The sequence below is a fragment of the Mirounga leonina genome, unplaced genomic scaffold, assembly GCF_011800145.1.
Source record: "Mirounga leonina isolate KUSES-001 unplaced genomic scaffold, KU_Mleo_1.0 Mir_101664, whole genome shotgun sequence".
Lineage (NCBI taxonomy): Eukaryota > Metazoa > Chordata > Mammalia > Carnivora > Phocidae > Mirounga > Mirounga leonina.
Window position 1 is genome coordinate 22013376 of NW_023270175.1, and position 10063 is coordinate 22023438.

Sequence of the window (10063 nt, forward strand, 5' to 3'; positions counted from 1 at the left end):
CTTATTCTTTCCCTGATCTTGGGGGGAGGGGGGCGGGCGATATTCAGTGCTTCACCAACAAATATGTTACCAGTGGGTTTTTCATAGATGCTCTTTATCAGGCTAAGAATGTTGCTTCATATTCCTAGTTTGTTGAATGATTTTATCATGAAATAATGTTGGATTTTCTCACATGCTTTTTCCTTATCTATTGAGATGACTTATTTGTTGTAGTTTATTCTAGAATTCTTTATCCTATATTTATATGATGTATTACATTGATTTATTTTCATATGTTAAGCCAAACTTGCATTACTGGGATATATCCCACATCTTGGTCATGGTGTATAACCCTTTTTAATATGCTGCTGGATTTAGTTTACTAGTATTTTGTTGAGTATTTTTGCATCTATATTCACAAGAGATATTGTACTTTAGCTTACTTTTCTTGTGACATCTTGTCTAACTTTAGTGTCTAGGTAACACTATCCTCATAGAATGTGTAGGGAAGTGTCACTCTCTTATTCTTTGGAAAAGTTTGTGAAATTTTGGTAATCTTCTTTAAACATTCAGTAGAATTCACCAATGAAGGCCTCTTGCCCTGGGTTTTTCTTTGTAGAAAGATTTTTGAATACTAATTCCATCTCTTTACTTGTTATAGTTATTCAGATTTCCTATTTCTTCTACAGTCAGTTCTAGTCTTTCATGTCTTTCTTACAGTTTGTCCATCTCATGTACATTACACAGTTTGTTGGCATCGGGCTGCTCATAGTATTCTCTTTAATCCTTTTTGTTTCAGCAATGTTCCCCCTGATGTCCCTCATTCATTCTTGATTTGAGTAATTTGAATTGTCTTTTTTCTTGATCAATCTAGCTAAAGGTTTGACAATCTTGTTGATATTTTCAAAGGACCACTTTTAGTGTCATTGGTTTTTGTCAGTCATTTATCTAATCTCTATTTTATTTCTGCTCTAATCTTTATTTCTTTATACTTGATGTAGTTTAGTTTGCTCTTCTTTTTACAGTTTCTTAAGGTTAAAGGTTAAGTTATTGATTTGAGAGTATGTTCTTTTTTAATATAGTCATTTACAGCCATAAATCTCCTTCTAAGCACTGCTTTAGGTGCATTCCATAAGATTTTGTACATTGCATTTTTATTTTCTGATCATAATTTGGCCATTAAGGTTATTGGAGTTTGTATAGTACATGCTGGAAGGCTGGTTTGTGCAAGCACACCCTGAATGTCCCTGTTAATCACTATCTTAGGAATGTAGAGATCTTGTCCTCCCTCAATATTCCTATCAGGCAGAATATGTAGAAGAATGTGTTGTTCTGCATTCAAGGTCAGGGTCTCAGGGATAGCCAACCCAAAGCCTCTCCCTTAGACAATGTCCAGATGGCAGGCTTTGATCTCCTTGGAACACTGGCTGTACAAGGAGGAGAAGGGCTACAGATGCTAAGTTGCTACATTATAAAAGCTTCCTGCATGTAGATTCTAGCAGTGGATTTCTGCATCACTGTTTCTGGGTCATTTCTTTGGTCCCACCAGACCATCACCCAACCCTGGCTTAGAGCCGGCAAGGGTATGGCTACACAGAGTTCTCTTGTATATGAGGAGTCATCTTTTTCTTGCTTCTTTCAAGATCTTTCTCTTTGTCTCTCAACATTTTGACTGTGATGTATTGGTAAAGGAAATTTATAACTCTTTTAATGTTTGTGGGCCCTGTTCCTGGACTCCCAGGGAAGCTATACTTTAACTTTTACCAAGGTCAGAATGACTTCACCAGACTTCAGAGCATGGGCTCTATTTCTGCCCCAAGCACACATTGTACATCTGTTTCATTAGCAGATAACCTAAAAAAAAAAATTTCAAACTAAAGATAAGAATAAAAATCTCCCTAAATTCCATTCCCATACCTCCAGAGCCTGTAACCTTGTACATACTAAAAGCATAAGATAAAGTTTGTAATTTTCTGGAATGTCCTCTGTCATGATAATTTATAACTCTTGATGTAACAACAACAACAACAAAAACATATATAACCCTATATTAAACATTCCTTCTCTGGAGCACTCTCTTCTTTGCCCAGATTATGTATCCCAGGCAGCTGTCCTCACTTGGGCTCAACTAAAACTCTCTTCCTTTTTTTAGAAATTCTAAAAAGTTTGTTCATTTTGTGTCGACAGTACCTAGCTGTGGATCTCTTCGTGTTTTTCCTACTTAGGAGTTTGTTGACCTTCTTGGTATGTAGGTTAATGTTTTCATCAAGTTTAGAGTTTTTAGTCATTATTTTATCATGGGTTTTTTCTGTATCTTTTTCTCTTCTCCTTCTGGTACTTCTACTATGTGTATGTTGGTACACTTAATGGTACTTAATGGTGTCTCACATTTCTCTGAGGTCCTGTTCATTTCCTTCTATCTTTTCTCTCTCTTCAGATTGCATAATCTCTATTGATCTATCTTTACATTTCCCCATTCATTCTTCTGCCAGCTCAAATCTACTGTTAAATTATTCTAGTGAATTTTTCATTTCAGTGAGCGTGCTTTTCAACTCGTTTCCCTTTGGATCTTTTTTATAATTTCCCTTTACTGATATTCTCTCTGATGAGACATTGTCATCGCACCTTCTTTTAATTCTTTAAACATGGTTTTAGTTCTTTTAACATACTTATTACACCTGCTTTGAAGATTTTGCCTAATGGGTCCAACATCTGGGCCCATGCCAAGGTAGTTTCTCACGCCTGCTTTTTTTCCCTACAAATGGATTACACTTCCCTGTTTGTTTCCATGTCTTTAATTTTTGATGAAAACTGAACATGTTCATAATATTTTGTATCAATTCTGGATACTGATCCCTCACACATAGACTTGGGCTACTTATTGTTGTTTATTTTTCACTTTGTTTGGTGCCTTGGCTAGACTAGTTCAGTGAAGTTGATTCCTCCAGCAGTGCACAGCCTGTAACGTCACTCCCCCAAAGGCTCAGCCTTGGGCACACACATAGTCATCCTAGGATGACAGCAGTCTTAGCTAGGCTGTCAGTCTCTTTCACTTCTTTGTTAAGCTGTCTGCCCTTGGTGGTATCACACTTAGCAGCAAGTCTCCACTAACTGCCCACTGATCTATTCTTTAAAATGATTCCCTGGGGCATAAATTACTACACAGTGGGATGCCTTTAATTTCAGGCCTCCTTCCAGGAGTAATTTTTAAGAAAAGACCACTGAGGTTTTTTCTTGTCCCAGGAGAGTGCGCTTCTTAGCTCTCTTTTCCTTAATTGCTTGCCACCAAAAATCTCCTTTGTTTTTGACACTATCTTTAGGTGTGACATTCCCTACACTCTGTTCCAAATAAAGCTGGTCAACTTGGGGAGAGCTTCAAAGCTCTCTATTCTTACAACTCATCTCCCCCACTAAGCAAAATCTCTGAGCCACTGCTCCAGAGCTAACAGCAGGAATAGGGCCTACTTCTCTTGGAGTAACCCCTTCCTCCACATCATTCTATCTATACACTATCTTGCATTTTTATTACACATCACCAGATTGCATATAATAATAAACAAAGGTGATCTGTTTATTGTCTGTTTCCTCCCAATAAAAGAGAAAATCCTCAAGGGAGAGACTGTGTTCATAGAATGGAATAGGTGCTCAATAACGATTTATTAAATGAATAAATGAACTCTGTAAAAAATCATCCATTTCCTCTCGTCTTTCAAATACAATGACAAAAAAATTTCTAGAGGAAACCACATCACTTTTACCTTTCCTGTATGTGTAGTTATTCTATTTTCTCGTTTTTTAAAATTTTTAACAGCTTAATCGAGGAAAATTTGCATACCGTAATATTCACTCATTATAAGTATAAAACTCAAATGAATTCCAGTAAATTTATAGTTATACACCTACCACAATCTAGTTTTAGATCATTTCAATCACCTAAAAGTTTCCTTATATCTGCAATTAATTTGCAACTTGCAAAATTAATCTGTAATTAAATTTGAAATTAATTTGCAAAATTTGCGATTGCTTTCTCACTCCCAACTCCATCCATTCACAAACATATATCTGTTTTCTGTCTCTATAACTTTGCCTTGTTTTGACATTTCATAAAACGGAATCATACAATATGCTTTCTTTTGAATTGGGCTTTTTTTACTTAGTGAAACATTTCTGAGGTTCATCCATGTTGTAGTATTTATTAGTAGTTCATCCCTTTTATTGTTGACTAATATTCCATTAGAGGCATATACCACATTTTGGTTATCTATATACCTGGTGATAGACATTAGATTGTTTAGTTTGTGGCTACTCTAAATAATATTGCTATGAAAATTCGTGTATACCCTTGTGTGGACATATATTTTCATTTCTTATGGGTAGATACCTTCAAGGTGACTAGAAGGGCCATATCCTAAACTTATAGTTTTTTATTATTTTTTTAAAAATTGAGATATAATTGACATATAACATTGTGTAAGTTTAAGGTGTACAATGTATTGGTTTCATATATTTATATATTGCAACTGGATTACCACTGCAGCATTAGCTAACACCTCTGTCATGACACATCATCACCATTTCTTTTTTTGTGGTGAGAACAATTAAGATCTAGCCTCTTAGCAACTTTGAAGTTTATAATACTGTACTGTTGACTATAGTAACTATGTGTAGTGTAAGCCTGGGACAGGTTTTTTTGTTTGCTCGTTTGTTTGTTGTAATGCAAGTGCTAATATTGCGCTTGTGATTAATGAGGCATCCACTTCAAAGACGGCTATCTCAAACACATTGCAATCCACAAGACTAGAGAAAGAGCCAGGCTGCCCCACTCCTGAAGTTCTTTTGTTTTAGAAATCTTTGGTTGACTTAAATAATTGAGTTTGGCCACTTCCCAAGCTTTAATTCCTGCTCTTGTTTAAAACTCAATGAATAATGAACCAGAGAAACTCTAGGCCTCCACCCTGGACCTCAATAAAAGCAGAACCCCAAGTCCATGCTCACTCACACTCTCTCTTCTCTCCTCTTTCATCAAGTCCTCGCTGTGTAGCCTCAGGCACACTGTATACCCTTCAGGAATTGTAAATAACATACCTATTTTTTTCCCAGAGTTTCTTGATGGTCATTGCTGCAGTGCATCTTGCAATCATGCTAAGAACCACAAGGGCCTGTCCAGCCACAGCATTGGTTCCAAAAGGGAAGATGTCTGTGGGGGCTTGCCATGGTCCCACGTGAGTGCCCCCAGGAATTTCTAACCAATAGCATCACTATCAATACGGCTGAGACCAGCATGAAAGACTATGCTGTGCATTCAATTTCCTGAACTTATTTCTCTGAGTTGCAAGCTTGTACCCTTAAACAACATCTCCCCAATTCCCCAACCAGCCAATCTATAGTAACCACCATTCTACTGTTTTCATGAGTTTGGCCACATAGAAGTTACATCATACAGTATTTGTCTTTCTCTGACTAATCTCACTTGGCATAATGCCCTCAAGGTCTATCCATGTTCTCACAATTAGCAGGATGTCTTTCTTTCTCATGGCTTAAAATTTCTACATCTTTATCTATTTATCCTTTGGGGGACCCTTAAATTGTTTCCATATCTTGTCTATTGTGAGCAATGCTACAATGAACATGGGTGTGCAGATATCACTTAGATATATCTGAAGAAGAAATACCTTCTGAAGAAATTGAAATCAGCCTATTGAGAGTGATATACCCAGGAAGGGGACTGATGAATAATATGGTCATTCAATTCTTAATTTTTTGAGGAACTGTCATACTATTTTCAATAGTGGCTAGACCATTTTACTTTCCCACCAACAGTATAGAAGAGTTCCCTTGTCTCCACATCCTTGCCAACATTTTTATCTCTTGTCTTTTTGATAACAGCCATCCTGACTGGTATAAGGTGATATCTCATTGTGGTTTGGATTTTCCTTTCCATGATGACTAGTAATGTTAAGCATGTTTTCATACACCTATTAGTTATTTGTATGTCTTTAGAAAAATATCTATTCAGGTCCTTTGTCAATTTTCTAATTGGATTATTTCCTTTTTTTTTAATTTTGCTATTGAGTTGTATGAGTTTTTAGTATTTTGGATATTAACCCCTTAGCAGATATATGGTTTGTGAATACTTTCTCCCATTCTGTAGGTTGCCTTTTCAATGTATTGTTTCCTTTGCTGCTCAGCAGCTCTTTAATTTCATGTAGTCCCACTTGTTTTAGTTTTTGTGTCCTACATTTTCTCTCTAAAGAAATAGTCAAGCCATTTTCCAAAGTGCCAATATAATTTTATATTCCCACCAGCATGTATGAGATCCAGTTTCTCTACACCCTCAACAATACTTGTAATTATCTATTTTAAAATTATAGCTATTCCAGAGGCACCTGGGTGGCTCAGTCGGTTAAGCATTCAGGATGCTTAAGGAAGCAAGCACTTGCACTGGCTAGAACATTTCAGGTCATGATCTCATGGGCTGTGAGATTAAGCCCTGTGTTGGGCTCTGCACTCAGCAGGGAGTCTGCTTGAAGATTCTCTCCCCACTGCCCCTCACTCGCTCATATGTTCTCTCTCTCAAATAAATAAATAAGTGCCAGAGGCTGGAAAAAAATCATTAAAAATAAATAAAATAAATAAAATTATAACCATTCTTTTTTTTTCTTTAAAGAATTTATTTATTCATTTGACAGAGAGAGAGAGAAAGCACAAGCAGGCAGAGTAGCAGGCAGAAGCAGAGGGAGAAGCAGGCTCCCCGCTGAGCAAGGAGCCCGATATGGGGCTCAATCCCAGGACCCTGGGATCATGACCTGAGCCAAAGGCAGACACTTAACCAACTGAGCCACCCAGGCGCCCCAATTATAACCATTCTACTGGATCTGTGGTGGCATAATATTGTGGTTTCAATTTACATTTTCCTAATAACTAGTGAACTTTGAGCATATTTTCATGTATTTATTAGCTAGAAATATATCTTCTTTAGTAAAATATTTAAATTATTTGCCCATTACTATGGACTGGATTTTTTTTAAAAGATTTTAATTATTTATGATATGAGGAATTTGAGAAACAAAACAGAGGATCATAGGGGAAGGGAGGAAAAAATGAAACAAGATGAAACCAGAGAGGGAGACAAACCATAAGAGACTCTTAATCTCAGGAAACAAACTGAGGGTTGCTGGAGTGGTGAGGGGTGGATGGGGGGCTGGATGATGGACATTGGGGAGGGTATGTGCTACAGTGAGTACTGTGAACTGTGTAAGACTGATGAATCCTAGACGTGTACCTCTGAAACAAATAATACATTATATATTTAAAAAAAAGAAGAAGATAGTAGGAAGGAAAAAATGAAGATTCTCCCTGCTGAGTGCAGAGCCCAACACAGGGCTTATTTATTTCTAACAGTTCTGGAGGCTGGCAAGTCCAAGATCAAGACACTGCAAATCTGGCATCTGGTGACAGCCCTCTTCCTGGCTTGTAGAGGGCTACCTTGTCATTATATCCTCACATGGCCAAGAGAGATATCATTTCTTTTGTGTCTTTTTTTAAGATTTTATTTATTTATTTGAGAGAGAGAGAGAGTGCAAGAGCGCACAAGTTGGGGAAAGGGGCAGACAGGGGGGAAGCAGACTCCTCACTGAGCAGGGAGCCCAGTGTGGGGCCCAATCCCAGGACCCTAAGATCATGAGCTGAGCCAAAGACATGCTTAACCGACTGAGCCACCCAGGCACCCTCTTGTGTGTCTTACAAGGGCACAAATCCTTTCATGAGGGCTCCACCCTCATGATGTAATTACTTCCCAACAGCTCCATCTCCAGATACCATCAAGTGGAGATTAGGCTTCAATATATAAATTTGGGGGGGGGGGAAGTATTCAGTCCAGGGACTCCCTCTGCCTGCTGCTCTCCCTGCTTGTGCTCTCTCTCTCTGACAAATAAATAAATATTTTTTTATTATGTTATGTTAGTCTCCATACATTACATCATTAGTTTTTGATGTAGTGTTCCATGATTCATTGTTTGCGTATAACACCCAGTGCTCCATGCAGTACGTGCCCTCCCTAATACCCATCACTGGGCTCACCCATCCCCCCACACCCCTCTCCTCTAAAACTCTCAGATTATTTCCCAGAGTCCATAGTCTTTCATGGTTCATCTTCCCCTCTGATTTCCCCCGCTTCAGTTCTCTCTTCCTTCTCCTAATGTCCTCCATGTTATTCCTTATGTTCCACAAATAAGTGAAACCATATGATAATTGTTTTTCTGTTTGACTTATTTCACTTAGCATAATTTCCTCCAGTTCCATCCATGTTGATGCAAATGTTGGGCATTCATCCTTTCTGATGGCTGAGTAGTATTCCATTGTATATATGGACCACATCTTCTTTATGCATTCATCTGTTGAAGGGCATCTCGGCTCCTTCCAGTTTGGCTATTGCAGACATTGCTGCTATGAACATTGGGGTGCATATGGCCCTTCTTTTCACTACATCTGTGTCTTTGGGGTAAACACCCAGGAGTGCAATTGCTGGGTCATAGGGTAGCTCTATTTTTAAATTTTTGAGGCACCTCCACACAGTTTTCCAAAGTGGCTGTACCAACTTGCATTCCCACCAACAGTGTAAGAGGGTTCCCCTTTCTCCACAACCTCTCCAACTTTTGTTGTTTCTTGCCTTGTCAATTTTTGCCATTCTAACTGGTGTAAGGTGGTATCTCAATGTGGTTTTGATTTGAATTTCCCTGATGGCTAATGATGATGAACATTTTTTCATGTGTCTATTAGCCATTTGTATATCTTCTTTGGAGAAGTGTCTGTTCATGTCTTCTGCCCTTTTTTTATTTTTCATTTATGCATTTTTATTTGCTAATGTTTATATCAGTACACTAAAACTAAATTTTAGAGACACTGGATATCATTAGTTTGAATACCATTAGTTTATTATAAAAGAGAGACATGAAAATTATTTACATGATGAAAGATTTCACTTCACTGGAATGGGCAGCTTCACTTCATGCCATTTTAATAATGATTTCAGTCCACATACATTCCGAGAATGTCACCATCTCTAAATAAGAAATAATCCTTGTCATCTAGAACTACTTTGGTGCCTCCATATTCTGGGAGAAGGACTTCATCTCCAGCTTTCACACTAACTGGTTGAATCTCTCCACCCTTTCTTTTAGAGCTCAATCCAACAGCTACACTGTTGCTTGCAATACTTTTCCTTGAGATTTTTCTGAAAGCATAATACCTCCTTTGGTTACAGTTTCAGCTGCACTCCTTTCAACTAAAACTTGGTCAAAGAGGGGAAGAAACTTTCTAAACACCTGCCCTGCCATGACTCTGGCTGCCGCAGTTCATACTCTGCTCTGGAGCTGCTGCCACTGCAAGGCTCTTCTGCCCATTTTTTGATGTGAACGGCCTAAATGCTCCCATGAAACGGCATGGGGTTGCAGATTGGATAAAAAGACAGGACCCATCCATATGCGGTCTACAAGAGACTCATTTTGAACCTAAAGATACATCCAGACTGAAAGTGGAGGGATGGAGATCCATCTTCCATGCCAGCGGACCTCAAAAGAAAGCTGGGATAGCAATTCTCATATCAGACAAATTAGATTTTAAGCTAAAGACTGTAATTAGAGACACAGAAAGACACTATATCATTCTTAAAGGGTCTATCCAACAAGAGGATCTAACAACTGTAAATATCTATGCCCCCAGCATGGGAGCAACCATCTACATAAGCCAACTGTTAACCAAAATAAAGAGTCACATTGATAATAATATGTTAATTGTAGGAGACCTCAATACTCCACTCTCAGCAATGGACAGATCATCTAAGCAGAAAATCAACAAGGAAACAAGAGCTTTGAATGATACATTGGGCCAGATGGACCTCATAGATATTTACAGAACATTCCACCCTAAAACAACAGAATACTCATTCTTCTCGAACGCACATGGAACTTTCTCCAGAATAGACCACATACTGGGTCACAAATCAGGTCTCAACCTATACCAAAAGACTGAGATTATTCCCTGCATATTCTCAGACCATAATGCTTTGAAACTAGAACTCAATCAC

At 38.1% G+C, this 10063-nt stretch overlaps 1 pseudogene; it reads right to left on the bottom strand.

Annotated features, from left to right (window-relative positions):
* Positions 1-8890: 8890 nt before the first annotated feature.
* Positions 8891-9314, bottom strand: LOC118013072 (annotated as a pseudogene).
* Positions 9315-10063: the final 749 nt, after the last annotated feature.